The following is an 18,145-nucleotide window of genomic DNA, read 5'->3' as shown; positions in this document are numbered from 1 at the left end:
CGAGAACCACACAGTGTTGAAAAATGTAACCAAATCTCTCTGATATACAGCTCCGAACGCAGAATGTTTCCTCTAAACACCGTTAAAAGTTTTCCGAAGTGTCTCACCTCTCTGATCTCTGAAGCGGGTGACATATCTTCCAGACTCCTTTGAAAGGCGTTGTTAAGGAACAGCTAGCGTGTGTGTCCAAAACGGCTTTGTTAGCCAGGCTTTTGAAAAAAAAAATTATATATACATATCTTTGCACAATTTTGGACAGTTTTTGCCCACTTATCGTTTTAATATATTTATGTTGTACTACTAGGCTATCATGTTATTTTGATTGGTTTATTATTTATGTAATTTCTTTTCTATAAAAGTTTAATTATTAATGTACGGTCGATAATGATCGCAAATTCGTACACCTTTAGCAAGAGGAAACCGTAACAACAATAATAGGTCATAAGCATCGTTTGCTTTCAGGCCTCTAGCATCTGCGGTGAAAGTATACAAGTTCCTTATGAAGTTTTTAATTAAGTGTAAAAATAACGTCCACGTATAATCTGCCGTGACTCAGAAACGCACGTGATACATAAGTGCAAATGTTGAATAATAGATGCCATGCACTGTCAGAAGGTTGCTTCTAACATCTGAAAAGCCACAGCTAACACTGAAGGTAGCTCGTAGATAATTTGTATGTCATATTTTCATAATGAAAAGCTTTCTACTTCACCATGTTTTACATATCACCAATTCTCTGCTGCAATAGCAGCAGTATTAATTTGCAGTCCGATGATGCTAAAAACTGAGGTATCGCAACTTATCAAAAAACTAATTTCACTGATTACAGAGCGTTGATTTTTTGGTGTCTTCAGGAAAAACCACTTGTGTGAAAAACAGCTTGCACATCTTGCCAACAATTAATGCAAGTAATCAAGTACATCCGATCTTCCTAAAATTCTCAAAGGCGCTCGACACTGTAGCACATCTTCTACCATTAACCAAAATACGATCACACAGAGTAACTTCGCAAGTATTTGACTGGCTAGAGGAATATTTAAGTAACAGAAACAAGTAATTTACGTTATGCAAAAGCAGCATCGGATGTGCCCTAAGGAACCGTGTTGAAACCTCTTATGTTTTCAGTACGCGTAAACGATTTATCAAATTCGCTGTCGAAGCTGATGTGTACAGAAAAGTGTCGTCGGTGGACGATCCTAATTATTTTGCTCAAATATGTTCATGAATTACTACTTGGTGTAATGAATAACGTCTCTCTTTATATGTGGATAAACGGAAGACAATGCCTATAGATAGGAGGAAAAGTATAGTTCCTGATTACTAGATCAGTGGTGAACATCTTGAGGACGTCACAACGTACAATTTTTTAGAAGTAATACTAAGAGACGATAAGAAATGGCAAGACCACCTAAAAGCGGTATTAGGGAATAGGAATGGAAAAGTCAGATTTGATGGAAGGGCTTTGAGAAAACACAATTCATCTGTAAAGGAAATCGCATACTACATGCTAGTGCAGCCAATTATAGACTATTGTTCCAATTTTGGGAGTCCTTATCAAGTAGACGCGGTAGCACATCAAACAAACGCTGCTACAGGCCTAACAGGAAGTATAACGTAAATTCTCGGAGAACTAAAAGGGGAATCCTTTGAAGAAATGCGACGTAGCAAAACACGGTTGGGTAAAGTAAGGGAACCTGTATTACACTGTCGCTGTCGCGTATCTCGAGTAGGGAGCATGTGAATAAGATAAGAGACAATAGGACACGTACAGAGACGTACGTATAGTACATTTTACCTTCACTCGATACACGAAGGAATAAGGCAGAAAATCGATAATATCAGCACAATGTACGCTCTGACGTGCACTGCACAATGATTTCGAGTATGCATACTCTGAGGTGACAGAAGTTATGAGATAACTCCTAATATCGTGTCGGACCTCCTTTTCCACGACGTAGTATAGCAGATCTACGGGGAGTGGACTCAACAAGTAGTCGGAAGTCCCCTGCCGAAATATGGAGCCGTACTGCCTCTATGGCCGTTCATATTTGCAGAATTGTTGCCGGTGCTGAATTTTGGGTACGGAGTGACCTCACGATTGTGTCCTATAAATGTTCGATGGTATTCATGTCGGTCGATCTGGTTGGCCAAATCATTCGCTCGAACTGTCCAGAATGTTCTTCAAACCAATCTAGAAGAATTATGGCCCAGCGAGAAGGTCCATTGTCATTCACAAAAATTCCAACGTTGGTTGGGAAAGTGATGTACAGTCCATGAATGGCTGCAAACGGTCTCCAAGTAGCAGAACATCCAGAGGACCCAGTGCATTCCATGTAAACACAGCCCACACTATTATTAAGCCAGCACCACCTGCACAGCGCCTTGTTGACAATTTGGGTCCATGGCTTCGTGGGATTTGCGCCGCACTCGAACCAAATGTTCAAATGTGTGTGAATTCCTAAGGGACCAAACTACTGAGGTCATCGGTCGCTAGACTTAGACACTACTTAACCTATCTTAAACTAACTTAAACGCTAAGGACTACACGCGCATCCATGCCCGAGGGAAGATTCGAACCTCCCAAGGGAGAGTCCGCGCGATTCGTGACGTGGCGCCCCTAACCTAAGGCCACTCCGCGCGGCCACTCGAACTCAACCATCACCTACTACCAACTAAAATCAAGACCCACACGACCAGGTCATGGGACCCGTCTGACCAGGCCACAGTTTTCCAGTTTTCGATCTAACCGATTTGGTCACGAGCCCAGGAGGGGGACTGCAGGCGATGCCGTGCTGTTAGCAAAAGCACCCGCGTCAGTCGTCTGCTGCCATAGCCCATTAACGCCAAACTTCGCCGCACTGTCCTAATGGATACGTTCGTCGTAAGACCAACATTGATTTCTGCGGTTATTTCACGCAGAGTTGGTTCTCTGTTAGCACTGACAACTCCATGCAAACGTCACTGCTCCCGGCCGTTAAGTGAAGGCCATCCGCCATTACGTCGTAAATGATGAGAAGTAATGCCCGGAATGTGGTATTCTCGGCACGTTCTTGACACCGTGAATATCGGAATATTGAATTCCCTAATGATTTCCGGAATGGAATGTACCACGCAACTCGGCAAATTTTTCACATGGATCACCTGAGTACAAATGACAGATCAGTCAATGTTATACGTTGTGTACACGATGCTGCCGCCATCTGAATCCTATGAGTTCCTTTTTACCTCGTTATATTTATACGAGTATATAGATGCAGATACCAAACAGACTTCTTTGTACGACATTTTATTTGGAGTAAATCGTACAAGGACACGTGAGCTGGGATCACGAAGTGAAAATTGTGGATTGTAGTCAAGGTATGGGAAATAAAATACTAACATCGTTGAAACGAGAGGTAACCTTTCAGGACTGTTCGGTTCTCGCTTAAAACATGGACATGAGGTGCGTGCGAGCGAACCGGCACGGCAGTGCACTGTCCGGGAAGCGAACGCGGTGCCTGCGCCTTGAACTTTGCGAGGCGGCGGCGGGGGCGTGCCAGGCCCCGCGGCCGCTTTTAGCGGCGCGGGCCGCTCTTATTTTGGCGGCTGGGCGCCCTCCCAGCGCGACGCCCAAAATAATGCCCAGCCTGCCTGCCGCCCTCTCTCTACTCCGCCCTGCTCCCTCCCTGGGACACCGTGGTCGGCTGAGCCTCAGGTGCCAGCCTTCTCGCCACAACTTCCTTTGGCTAATCGGTCCTTCCACGATTTCCGATATGAATATGCAGTTCTGGCAACGAAAGTCGTCCTTGATAAATTTAGTCTTATGGGCATTCCCCTACATATACATCCAGATACAGGTTCCGCGGTCTACCGTACGGCGCCTGGTGGATGGTATCCCGTACCACCACTAGTCATTTCCTTTTCTTTTCCACTTGCAAATAGAGCCCTAATTTCTCGTACGTTGTCTTCGTGGTCCCTAAGTATATTAGAGGCAGTAGAATCGTTCTGCAATCAGCTTCAACTGCTGGTTCTCTAAATTTCCTCCAAAAGAATGTCGTCATCCACGAATTCTCATTTGAATTCCCGAAGCATGTCCATAACACTTTCATGTTGTTCGAACCTACCAGTAACACATCTAGCAGCCCTCCTCTAAACTGCTTCGATGTCTTCCATTAACCCGACCTGGTAAAGGTAACCCTGGACCCAAAACACTCAAGCATGCTTAAGAATAGGTCGCGCTAGCGTCCTATGTGCGCTCTCCCTTGCAGATAATCCACACTTTCCTAGAATTCTCTCAATAAACTGAAATCGACCACTCGCTTTCCCTAACTCAATCCTTACATTCTCGTTTCATCTCATCTTTAGGCCGTGGTCAAGGCGAGTTCGGCTTACTGAGCTTGTTTAAGTTCGAAAATCAACGAACGAAGTGATTATAGCCTCTGAGGATGTCTGCTACATCAGCAGACGAAACGTTAGGCACAGAAACACGCCGTAGACAACAGCCTAATATCCATACAGCTAAATTCAATTCACCGTGGAGATAAAAATGGGCCTATATTGTAAAATAAAAAGTCACTCTTACCTGATCAATAATTCACTTATATGCTACTATAATACTATTCCAGTTCGATTTTTTCTTCTGCTTATCATTTGTTTATCAATACATTAACATACCTATCACACTGAAGTCACATTGGGCTATACCTGCTTTGAATAATATGCACTGTATTTGGGACACACGCAAGCGTGTATCGATACATAAATTTTCATTTTACCATGATTGCTGATTATTATGTGATTAAGAGATTGATTATATTGGTGAACATAAACAAAAGTGAAACAAGTTTAACGGAAGGTAGCCGAATTAAATCAGGTGATGCTGAGGGTATTAGAATAGAAAATGAGACGCTGAAAGAAGTAAATGAGTTGTGGTATTTGAGCTGCAAAATAACTGCTGACGGTCCAAGTAGAGAGAATGTAAAATGTAGACAGGGAGTAGTAAATACACACTTACGAAAAACAGGAAACCGTTAACACAGAATGTAAATGCAAGTTTCAGCAAATCAGTTCTGAAGGGATTTGTCTGAAGTGGCATTGTACAGAAATGAAACGTGTACGATGAGAAGCACCGAAAACAAAAGAAAATAAGCTTTTTAAATGTGGTATCGCAAAAGAATACTGAAGACAGAATGGGTAGATCGAGTATATAATGAGGAAATACTGAACTAAATTGTGGAAAAAGGTAATTTAATGCACAACGTGACTAGAAGAAGGGATCGGTCCATAAGACACATACTGAGGCATCAAGTGATAGCTTGTTTGGTAGCAGGTTCAAATAGATGTAAGTTGCAGTAGCTATACCGAGATAATGACGCTTGCACGGGATAGAGTAGCGTGGAGAGCTGCATCAAACCAGTCTGAAGACCCCAACATCAACGCAGTATGTGCAAGAATCGCCGTTAAGCCATAAGCGACACCACGTTAAGGACGTAATGTTGAGTCGAGTTCAAACCTAAGCCGCCAGCTTCATTTGCTGCGGATATAAATGTGTGAGGTGAGAGTCGACGATCGCAGATTGTAACAACGGAGAGAAGCACAGCACTCGTCAGATCCAAGCAATGCAATAATAACCATCAAAAATAACGTCCTAAGGGATACACGTGTATCTCTGTTCACTGTACGTCACAGTCCAGTCTTTTGGTCTAATGTTAAAGCGCATGTCTGGAAATGCGTTTAAACTTCACCTGTCAACGATGTGAGCAGTCGCCAGGAACGACATGTGGTTCACACTCCACATTACACTGCAGGTCCAGATTCTCCGGTTGGATAACTGAGGAACACGCCAGTTGCCAGAGTGGCGTCCAATTAAAAGACTTACAACCTGCCATTGAGAAACGTGCAGTTATTATTACCGTTTGTCCCAGAAAATAAAGATCATAATGGTTGGTTGGTTTGTGGGGGTTAAAGGGACCAGACTACTTAGGTCATCGGTCCCTAAAGATCATAATGAGTGCAAGAACAACGCCACCAGGCGCTCAAGGAATGGAAAAAAGCCGTGATACATGCTGGTACACCTCAAATGTCTGGATATGAACAAGTCGAATATCATATAGATCAGACAGCCCCATTTGCCTTTTTTTCTTTTCAGGCTGGTGTTCTCGTCTGAAGAATTTTTACATGGGATGAAATGGAGTCAATGATACGTCATCGTATATCACTGGTAGTGATAATACAGGAGCTTACTGCCCTATCCATCCATTTATTTGCCTACCACATACGACAGCCCACATGAAACCTGTACTTTCAGTAAAACAACGCACCTTCCCATCGCCCCATAACGGTGTCCGTACAGTATAGGATAGTTATGGGTCACCCCTGGCCATCTGACAACAGTCCTGTAGACAAAATGGAAGACGGGGAGTCGTGAGCTGTGGATTAGCAGTCATTTTCAGGACAGCGCTCTCGTAAAATCCGTACAGAACGCATCGCCATCTTTATCATCAATATGAAAGGAAATGCTATTTCCTACTACGTACGTATCCATAATTCAATTGTTCATACTTATCCAGCCTTTCCATGGTTTCGTTACGTGACTTCACGCCAGTTTCGAGATGCATCTATAAACAAGTTATAACACTCTCCCTCTCCCCCAATCATCTCCAAGCCGAGGTATTACTTGGACTCCGCACCCTGTCTTCAGGCCGCAATTGGCCCATCGGGACCATCCAACCGCCGTTTCATCTTCATCTGAGGATCTGAGGATGCGGATAGGAGGGGCGTGTGGTCAGCACACCGCTCTCCCGGTCGTTATGATGGTTTTCTTTGAGCGGAGCCGCTACTATTCGGTCGAGTAGTTCCTCAATTGGCATCACGAGGCTGAGTGCACCCCGAAAAATGGCAACAGCGCATGACGGCTGGATGGTCACCCATCCAAGTGCCGGCCACGCCCGACAGCGCTTAACTTCGGTGATCTGACGGGAACCGGTGTATCCACTGCGGCAAGGCCGTTGCCGAGGTATTACTTACTTTCAAATTATTTCAGCGCCCATGTGACGTTATTTTGTAGCTCCATTTAACGTATACGCAGTCATTTTCTCTACCATCCTGCGTTAAGAGTATGACGTGTCATAATAAAATGATTCAAATGGCTCTGAGCACTATGGGACTTAACATCTGAGGTCATCAATCCCCTAGAACTTAGAACTACTTAAACCTAACTAACCTAAGGACATCACACACATCCATGCCCGAGGCCGCGCGGTTCCAGACTGAAGCGCCTAGAACCGCTTGGCCACATCGGTCGGCGTGCCATAATAAGGGCACCAGAAAGAAGAAAGAAAGTAATTACAGATCCAGCATGAGCAAGTATCTGTCACCTTCAGCCCCCAAAAAAGTGTAAATTTCGCCATTTAAAAACATGAAGAAGCACAGATGAAAAATAAAAGCCCTTGATTTACCTTCTTCGTACTCGGCATCACTAAAGGCAGAGCATTCGCTCAAGTTGTAAAAGAGAATGGAAGAAATAAATTGTGGCCTCGTCGAAGAACCACCTTGATATTCGTCTCGAGTGCTATGGCAAATTCATGAAAGTACAACTGAATGTGTCTAATCATAGCATAGTTTCAGCGACGACAGCAGACTCTGTCGAAAGCTAACCAATGATGGAAAGGTAGACCAGAAGCGCACAGCACACGACAGCAACTGCCAACGTGAGTAATGTTTGTGAGGTGAGTAATCCTGGTGGAAGAGCTGCCCAGGCTGGCGGTCGACAGGTGGTTGGGTGGGTGGCGCGGAAAATCGCGGCGCCCTTTGGCAGCGGGCGCCATCGATCCGCCCTCGGCGCAGTCCGGCTGCCCTCGGCTTGGTTCCGGCGGAAGTGGCGGCAGCTGTGACTGACGGCGCTCTCGTGCTGTGATGCGCCCCGCGCCCCCCGCTCCACACACTGGAGACCGCGGAATTTGGCCGCGTCTCCTATACGCAGTCAGATTTACGCGTCCTTTTCTTGCAGTTTTACTACCAAAATTGTCGCAAATCGTACGTATTCGCTACTGACAAAGAGACGTTACTGACCGGTCCTCTTCGATTTTCTTTATACTCAAAAGAATTTGAATATCACTGCCCGGATACCAATGACCTAAAGCAGTACGACACAGTGCTACAATAAAAAAAAGGTCGAAAATATCGGTACCGAAAATTTGAAGATATACGACTGCTGTTAAGTACAAAACCTTTCCATCGCCAGCAGCTGATTGCAGAGCGTGTAAGTTTTGCAATCCCGAAATCCTTGTTCGATTTGGCTAGTACCATCTTTTTTACTTTTATTTAAGTTTTACATTTATTAGTTTGGTGCATCAGTTCCTAGTTCAAATGGCTCTGAGCACCATGCGACTCAACTTCTGAGGTCATCAGTCGTCTAGAACTTAGAACTAATTAAACCTAACTAACCTAAGGACATCACACACATCTATGCCCGAGGCAGGATTCGAACCTGCAACCATAGCGGTCGCTCGGTTCCAGACTATAGCTCCTAGAACCCCACGATCACTTCGGCCGGCAGTTCCTAGGGGTTTTGTTTTGCATGTTGGTATTCAGGTTGCTATAGGTTTATTTATCGACCGTCATTTGTTATTTGTAGTTCACTGTTGCTATTTAACTTTATCGAGTGTAATTTTTTATTTGTAGCTCACTGTCGCTATTCTATTTCACATACTGTCATTTTGTAGTTTCGAGATAGTGGAGCTGTAAATGCTAGAAAATGGAGAGCCAAGTGGAGAAAGTGGAACTTTTAAGACGTACTCTTCTGTTTGAGTTCAATAGAGTGGTGACAGCAGCAGAGGCACCCAGAAAAATTTGCGTCCTGCATGTGGATTATTCCATTGGACACACCAAAACAAGAAAATGGTTCTCGCGTTTTGAGGAACATCATCTTGACGTTAGTGACTCGCGACGTTCAGGAAGACCTTCGAGGTACATGAAGATCGTTTAAATGCATTAATCTAGAGTGATCGACAGCAGTGTACTCGAGAACTGGCAGATGTAATGAACTGTGATCATTCCGCCTTCGTGCGACATTTCCATGCAATGGGGAAGGTGCAAAAATCTGGTGTGTGGCTACTGCGTGCTCTAAGCAAATCACAGAAATCGGGGACTGGTCATTTACGTGCATCTCTGCTTACTCGTTATCAATTGGCTCAATGGATAACACCGACCATTCCTATCCTGCGCCGTTACTGTGAAGAGGAATGGTGTCTTTATGCGAACACAGTGAAAAGGCAGAAATAACTGAACCCAAACAACGCAGGAACTCTCCTTGAAACACCTGCGCGCATCCACAAAAGATAATGTTACACATTTGGTGGAACAGCGACAGGTCGGCGTACTATAAATTGCTTCTCCAAAGTGTAACCATCACTGCTGACGTTTATTGTCAACAACTGAGAGGTCTTGTAGACGCACTCCTAGAACAACGACAACAAGACAGCGTGAAGTAATGAACTTCACGATAACGCCCTCCTGAATTCTGCTAGACTGACAAAAAACACTATACAGGAGTTGGCTTGGGAAGTCACTCTGCACTCACCTTATTCGTCTGATCTTGCCGGTCGGGTCGGTCACATTGGCTGGAGTGGCTGCGCGACTCAGTGCGGAAAGCACTCCAGCACGCAGAGTTGAAACTAGCATCCCAGCGTGGCGTTCAACAGCAGTGGCCTGCAGAGAAAGCCTGCAGTAGTAGAATGTTCCCACCAAAGACAAGCCAGCAGCATCAGCAGATACCCGCACAAGCTTGCAGCTGGTTAGGCCCACGACATCCCCACGTTGGCACACTAAAGTTGGTAGAAGTTGTTCAATAGGTGCCCTCCCCCCACCCCCACCGCCCTGCTGGTTCGACTCCCAGCGATATCAAGCCTAGACTGAGCCGGCAGTTTTGCAGTTAGCGAAGACGGCGTCTAGTCGTAGCTACTGGCTCCCCCATTTCAGGTCGACGGCAGGCGCGGAGTACCTCCAATAGCTGGCTGCAGGCAGTGACAGACACTGCATAGCTGAAACGCTCTGTATTTATGCCACCTCGGTCCACCGCGTTATTGGCAAGTCATGAGTTCTTGTCGCGTAGAACAAGGATGCACCCCGGCGTAGGGTTGGAAGTGAAACCTAAATCGCGACGGCAACAGTCCGCTTCTGTGCTTCTGTTATGTCAGCGGAGTTACCATCGCAGCAGCTATTCTTGCTATGCTCGCAGAGTCTGCCTGTAGCTTCTTGCGAAAATATGTGCTGCTAGTTTCCGCTTTCTTCCCTTCGCTAAGGTTTCTTGCATCAGCCCGTGGCGACATTTTTCTACTGGCCCAGCCACGGGTTTTCCACCGCCACGCGACGAAAGCTGTGGTGCAACAATTACAAGACTTACATACTATCCACTCAACTACCGGCGTCTCTGATGCGTTACTGGAAATGCTTTGTGCTTAAGAGCGCGCGGAAATCTTAAGGTGACGTTGAAAATTATGTCGTACTATTTTAGGAAATTTATGTCCGGGCACTGACCTTCAAATTCTGTAAGTATGAAGAAAATATAACATCTTGCGAGTAACGTTTATCCACATGTTGTCGGGACAAAGGCCTCCCCAAACTATCTCCATAGATTTAAAGTAAGATGCAACAACTTACACATTTATGGAGAAAGTGGAACACCCTAAAATGTGGCAACAGTGTGCCTCAACCAACGGCTGTCGGTTGATGCAGAGACAGACAGTAGTTTGTATGATATTAACATGGCAGAGAAGCATATGCTGTTCTGAAAAGACTGTCAGACACATATTCCAGGAGAGCGCTACAAAAATATCTTGGTATTCAGAGGGGAAGAGAACATGAACCTCGGTAATGTCTAACAGTACAGATTCAGTGTAGAGCCCGCATCAGAGGAGACAGTGTAAAGAAACGATGACTGATGCCAGAACTTGGCACGGACAGCACAACGTTCCAAGGATATACCAAAAGTCTCGACCCTCTATTTCCTAATTAGTACCAGCAACACCTGTGTAACGCGAACTCTAGCAGACGAAAGGAAGACCGTATGTCACGTCAAAAAAGTCTACAGTGCTGGACAAAGAAGGCCTGACACCCTACGTGCCAGAAACATGAAGATCAGTGTGAACATCTGACAGAATGAAAGGGGACCGCGTTTTTCGTGCCCAACGCCAAGTGCCTTTGACGCTGCAACGCTGCGGATATGAAGTCAGGGACAGCGATAAAACAATAACAGATTTATAAAAGTTAGTACAAACACCAAACATGATCTTACCAACTTCCTTACATTTTTAACGTTACTGCTAATCGCTCTGAAGGTTTGTTTGTAGCTCTACGTAACATGCATTTTTCAACCTGATTGTCTCCTTCCCCCTATCTTTCCTCCTTCTCTACAACACTTTATTCCCTTGAATTACTTTCCTTATTTTTAAGTAGGTAAGTAGTCCTATGTGATGATGGGTTTTGGAGAAAGAAGGAATAATAACAACTGTGAAACACGGCGTGCAGGGTAGAGATCGTATGTACAACAGCAACTCATACATAAATTAAAAACGTAATGGATATTCCATGAATCTGGAAGTACCATTTACGTATCGCTCCTCATATGTTTTCTTTATCACACATAATTTGTGTCCCCAACTTGGGCTGAATCGGTTTTTTCGTATTCTAGTTCGTCACAGTGGAGGACCAGTAGGTATACCTAGCGAGATGGCGCTGCATTTGAGACACTGGTCTCGCATTCGGGTAGAGCAGAGTCAAATATCCCCTTCGGTCATCGTTATTTAGTTTTCCGTAGTTCCTCTTAATCTGTAAAAGAGAGCATCAGCATGATGCCTTTGAAAATGATACGCGATGTCCTTCCCTCTCTATTCCCTATCCGAACGTGCTTTCTATCTGTCATGGCTTCGTCGCCAGTACGATGTTAAACTCTAATCTTCCTTCCGAGCACAAGGGGATTCGGAGTGGTGAATACTTGCTTAATTTTATAATCCCCTAAATACGTTTTAGTTCCGTGAATTCATTCTCGAGATGTAAGAGCGTAGTCACTGAACGTAGGAGCTAAATACATTCTAATACGTATATTTGTTAAGCAAATAATTTTTAGTGAACCGTGTTGAGCCGGCCGGGGTGGCCGAGCGGTTCTAGGCGCTACAGTCTGGAACCGGGCGTCCGCTACGGTCGCAGGTTCGAATCGTGCCTAGGGCATGGATGTGTGTGATGTCCTGAGGTTAGGGGACTGACGACCTTAGAAGTTAAGTCCTATAGTGCTCAGATTCATTTTTGTACCGTGTTGAATTCTTTACTTGATATCTATAAATAGCAACAACGTTGATATAGTAATCGTTGTGCATTTTTATTTGACTGTAGGTATTAGTATTACACGTGGAATACAATATCAAATAATTACCGCTTGTGAGAAGAGCGGTTATCACAATTAAAAACCATTGCAGACAGCAGAAGGGCGGTCAGTGAAGCGTGTTTTAGTTATTTATTCTCTCTGATTCGATATTTTACCTCTCAGCGCTAGCAGAGGAAAAGAGAAACGTGCCCTCCTCCTCAAATTCACATTTTAGATGTCATAATCCTGGAATGGTTTCCTGCAATGTAACGGCACCTTAAAATTATGTGAATCACATTAAAACGTATTGTAGAAGCTTTAATGGAACCGTTCAAGGATTCACTGGCGTTAAGAATCGCTAGACCTTTTGAAATTAGTGGTGTACGCCTCCCAGCGATGTATTTACACCGTGCATATGAAAGGTATTTCAAAATCAATTTTTGTAGCTTTCATCAACACAAAGGAACCTCCCTTTGGAAGCAGCTGCAGACATTTCTGTAGTTTCTTAGTGAGTCAGAATCAAAAACACATAATCGCCATGTTTGTCTTCCCTACGTAAGTGGCATTTTGTTGAGAACAAACATAAACTCGCACAACGGCATGAAGCATTTTGGGTGAGCTACTGGAATGCAGTTAGTTACGTAACTCCACCATTTGTAACCGCTGCCAGTAGAGTTCAGTACGCTTTGCCAAATGACCCACCATGAGGCAGTTTTCGGTTAACATTTTTTGACGCCTCCCGAGTGTTTTCACTCTCTAACCATTGTATTTTCGCCATTCTCCTCCAGTTTTTCTAAAAATGAAATTTTCCTTCAACTATTTTACTTGTCAATCAATAAGTATAACTGTTTTGTATATTTACGGTGGAGACGTAGCATCGAAATCAGGATGTTACTGGAAGCAGACGAATTATGCAGTTGGCTATCTGCGAAAACAGGGTAAGGATCCTCGCAATGCCGAACCAATAAAGTCTTATATATGTGTGATGAACTGAATGTTTGCATTTTCTAAGGCAGTTCTCTTTGAGGCCAGGCTCACACGTTTCAAACTTCAATTCGAGAAATAACGCCTGGATCAAGTAAAAATGATAATGGCGCAACCAGTACCTCCCCAAAGCTACTTTAGCCCAATATCGATTGAAAATGAAATTTCCGTCAGTTCGTAAAAGATGGCCACATGGTATCTCTGTCTGCTGCGACTGTCGGTAACACACATAACGACAAATGTACAACTACTTCATCACAAAATACGTTGTAAGTAATTTTTAGTAAGAAAGAAACTGTGCAGGATACTTTAGTGGCATTGCAGAAGGCTTCATAACACGATGATGTGATTATCGCAGTACTTCGGATGGCCTACTAAATTACTAAAGCTGTGATGTAGGGTCATGGCTTAGCATAACGAAAAAAAGTTAATAAGAAATAAGGAGATAAAAAGAGAAGATATGGCACATACTTTATGACACAGGAACAGGATCTGAAAATAGTGTGAATATTTTACAGTAGTATTATACGGACCTAGGACGGTAAAGTAACCAACATGTACGCGTGAAAGCGGGAAGGTGCGAGGGATGATGGGAACATATGCGGTCATCGTCTTAACATGCACAAATACAGATGTCTAAAGCAAATGACGGTAGAAGTTATTTTACAAAGTTTTCGCCAGAAGGCACCTGACGCAGGAGACAACACACATCTCAACATAAAAGGATTCCGGGATGTTAGAGTAATTTATGGTGACAACAAGAAACTTATAGTTTAGAAATATACTGGAGAGTCGACGGATTCATCAAATGCACTTTCTTCCAGGATTGTAACAGGAAATTAGCATGTTTATGGAGACATTTAAGAATACAGAATATTATTCATTATTCAGATGGCATAATAAGACGAACGGTGCACACAAGATCATTATTCTAGTCACTATAACAGTCACTAATTCTCTGAAATAATTCCAAAATAAATACGATTATTACTACTTTTTTGTTAGTTACATAGTAATATTTCAGTGTGGTTCAACTGTCTGGTTCAAATCTTCCAACTGGCATCCTCTTTCGCGACTTGTTTGCCCTTATTGTCCCTAACCTACCCCAGGGATCCCTCGGGGGATCTGCGGCTTAAAAGGGAATACGAGCCACCATTCGTCCATGACGAATCTTCTCATCATAGAGCGGTTAAGACTAGGTTAAAGGCAGAGTGAAGTATGCCGTGATCCAATCGGGAGTGAATCTAGTGAGTGTTGGGTTTCCAAACACGTGCTTTACCATTTGACCACATGGCTTGACATTATTCGTATAACAGATAATGACATTACTATCAAGAACCCTAGAACAAAGTCATGATTAATGCAATTTTTGCTGATATCACTAACCTCACTCCAGTAAAAAATTCGTCCGTCTGAAAAAGGCTTTGCCGGCCACGGTGGTCTCGCGGTTCTAAGCGCGCAGTCTGGAACCGTGCGACTGCTACGGTCGCAGATACGAATCCTGCCTCGGGCATGGATGTGTGTGATGTCCTTAGGTTAGTTAGGTTTAAATAGTTCTAAGTTCTAGGGGACTAATGACCACAGCAGTTGAGTCCCATAGTGCTCAGAGCCATTTTCTTTTTTTTGAAAAAGGCTTAAAAATTTCTTGAAATACTTTAGATATATTCGTTTGTATGGAAGACAAGCAAAGTTCGAGTCCCAAGGAAGAATTTCAAATGCACGCACATAATTCAGGTAACTAATGATAATTGATAGTGATCTGATGAAATAAGTGACACATTAGATTTCTTCTGGCTCAGCTCATAAATACGGTTATGGTAATAAATTTCGCATTATTCTAACGTTTATACAAAATTATCTGCTACAGATCGTCTGAAATAATGTGTTCTGCTGTTCTGACATGTCATACACAAAATTCAAGATACAGCGGCTTCGAATCCCTTTTTGTTGAAACTATGCCGGTGTAGCACACAAACAGAACCGTTCTGTTCATAGTCGTGTTATAACCATTTTCCGCGCGTAGGTCGAGTAATGCTGATAAGCGCACGATAAAAAACGACCGATCTGTTATATCAATTGCCTCAAAGCTGAATTAATGTTCATTAATTTCCAATTAGAAAGTTCTAAAAGATACACTCCTGGAAATTGAAATAAGAACACCGTGAATTCATTGTCCCAGGAAGGGGAAACTTTATTGACACATTCCTGGGGTCAGATACATCACATGATCACACTGACAGAACCTCAGGCACATAGACACAGGCAACAGAGCATGCACAATGTCGGCACTAGTACAGTGTATATCCACCTTTCACAGCAATGCAGGCTGCTATTCTCCCATGGAGACGATCGTAGAGATGCTGGATGTAGTCCTGTGGAACGGCTTGCCATGCCATTTCCACCTGGCGCCTCATCTGGACCAGCGTTCGTGCTGGACGTGCAGACCGCGTGAGACGACGCTTCATCCAGTCCCAAACATGCTCAAAGGGGGACAGATCCGGAGATCTTGCTGGCCAGGGTAGTTGACTTACACCTTCTAGAGCACGTTGGGTGGCACGGCATACATGCGGACGTGCATTGTCCTGTTGGAACAGCAAGTTCCCTTGCCGGTCTAGGAATGGTAGAACGATGGGTTCGATGACGGTTTGGATGTACCGTGCACTATTCAGTGTCCCCTCGACGATCACCAGAGGTGTACGGCCTGTGTAGTAGATCGCTCCCCACACCATGATGCCGGGTGTTGGCCCTGTGTGCCTCGGTCGTATGCACTCCTGATTGTGGAGCTCACCTGCACGGCGCCAAACACGCATACGACCATCATTGGCACCAAGGCAGAAGCGACTCTCATCGCTGAAGACGACACGTCTCCATTCGTCCCTCCATTCACGCCTGTAGCGACACCCCTGGAGGCGGACTGCACGATGTTGGGGCGTGAGCGGAAGATGGCCTAACGGTGTGCGGGACCGTAGCCCAGCTTCATGGAGACGGTTGCGAATGGTCCTCGCCGATACCCCAGGAGCAACAGTGTCCCTAATTTGCTGGGAAGTGGCGGTACGGTTCCCTACGGCACTGCGTAGGATCCTACGGTCTTGGCGTGCATCCGTGCGTCGCTGCGGTCCGGTCCCAGGTCGACGGGCACGTGCACCTTCCGCCGACCACTGGCGACAACATCGATGTACTGTGGAGACCTCACGCCCTACGTGTTGAGCAATTCGGCGGTACGTCCACCCGGCCTCCCGCATGCCCACTATACGTCCTCGCTCAAAGTCCGTCAACTGCACATACGGTTCACGTCCACGCTGTCGCGGCATGCTACCAGTGTTAAAGACTGCGATGGAGCTCCGTATGCCACGGCAAACTGGCTGACACTGACGGCGGCGGTGCACAAATGCTGTGCAGCTAGCGCCATTCGACGGCCAACACCGCGTTTCCTGGTGTGTCCGCTGTGCCGTGCGTGTGATCATTGCTTGTACAGCCCTCTCGCAGTGTCCGGAGCAAGTATGGTGGGTCTGACACACCGGTGTCAATGTGTTCTTTTTTCCATTTCCAGGAGTGTAACTCTCTCACATTTCATTTGCTACAATATAGAGTAGCTAAAATTTAAAATCAAATACTACGATTACATTACCACAGCGTATGATTCCGAGATCCTTCGAAAAAGTTGGGTAACTACACTTTGGTAGCGTCTTTTACAACCTACACTACAGAAGACTGCGCTTCGGTCGTCCGAATTTTCCCCGACCAGCAGAGCAGAGAAGCCTGAGCTCCTGTTCCTCCCGACCTAGTTATATTATTAAACTCTGCTCCTCCGGCAGCTGACGCATTTCTGGCACGATTACAGCAGCTTCGCCAGTTGACTGCCGAGCCGTCGATTATCGCACGCACGTGTCTGCGCTCTTTTGATACGGACTTTAATTTCTCTCCAGTATGACTCCGGTGCTGACTATTCAGGAGAAACACTAGCTGATTTCTTCTATGGGTCATAAGCTATTTGTGCTTCGCCACTATTTAAAATTGTCAAGATAGGATGAGGTAGTACCACTTTCCTAATTTATTACACATCAAAATTTAACTAAACGTACTACATTCGAATGGTAGGTGATGCACCGTCACAGCTACAGTTCTGGTTTTACACAAACGTGTAGAACAGATTGGCGTTTCAGCGAATTCTCTGACGTCACGTGACAGTGCTGTTTATCCATTCTAAATGCTGTTGAGTTCAGCCTCATTCTGACTGGTGTAAACTAAAAAGTACACTGTTGCTTGATTTATGTAACAAAAAGATTCACCAAACAGCCATGCAAATTTAGAAATTCTTTTATTTTTATTTTCGCTAGCAGTTTCGGCAATACATTTTGGCATCTTCAAGCTCCATATGCACCTCTAAAAAGTAATCGATATTGGCGTATTGGGACCATATGTTTCTGCATGTCGTGAATTCTCAAGTGCTTCCTTGGAAGACTTCAGTTGCAGTCAAGTCTTCGAAGGAAGCAATGCCAACATCGATTATTTTTTAGAGGTGCATATGGGGCCTGAATATGGCATAATGATTTGCCGAAACTGGTAGCGAAAATAAAAGAACTTCTCAATTTGCACGGCTGTTTGGCGAATTTGTGTTAAATATTTGACAAGTCCACAAGGGATTAACAGAGACCGGTGCTTGACTGCCTGGTGAGTGCATACGCATTGTGGAAGTGCATGTAAATCTCGCAGTACAACATTTCCAGTGCTCGTACCAGAGTTCAGTGAACGTACATGTGTGTGTGTGTGTGTGTGTGTGTGTGTGTGTGTGTGTGTGTGTGGTGTGTGTGCGTGCGTGCTGTA

The 18,145-nt window shown here is 44.6% G+C and overlaps 1 protein-coding gene and 1 pseudogene across 2 annotated transcripts in view; one reads left to right on the top strand and one right to left on the bottom strand.

The window, feature by feature from the left end:
• Nucleotides 1-18,145, top strand: part of LOC126267267 (uncharacterized) — a 459,263-nt gene that overhangs the window by 16,012 nt on the left and 425,106 nt on the right. The window lies entirely within an intron of this gene.
• LOC126268327 (5S ribosomal RNA) lies at nucleotides 6,875-6,991 on the bottom strand (annotated as a pseudogene).

Source organism: Schistocerca gregaria, chromosome 4, assembly GCF_023897955.1.
Source record: "Schistocerca gregaria isolate iqSchGreg1 chromosome 4, iqSchGreg1.2, whole genome shotgun sequence".
NCBI classification, from domain to species: Eukaryota; Metazoa; Arthropoda; class Insecta; order Orthoptera; family Acrididae; genus Schistocerca; species Schistocerca gregaria.
Note: the sequence above shows the minus strand (reverse complement) of the source record. Positions and strands in the feature narration are given on the sequence as shown.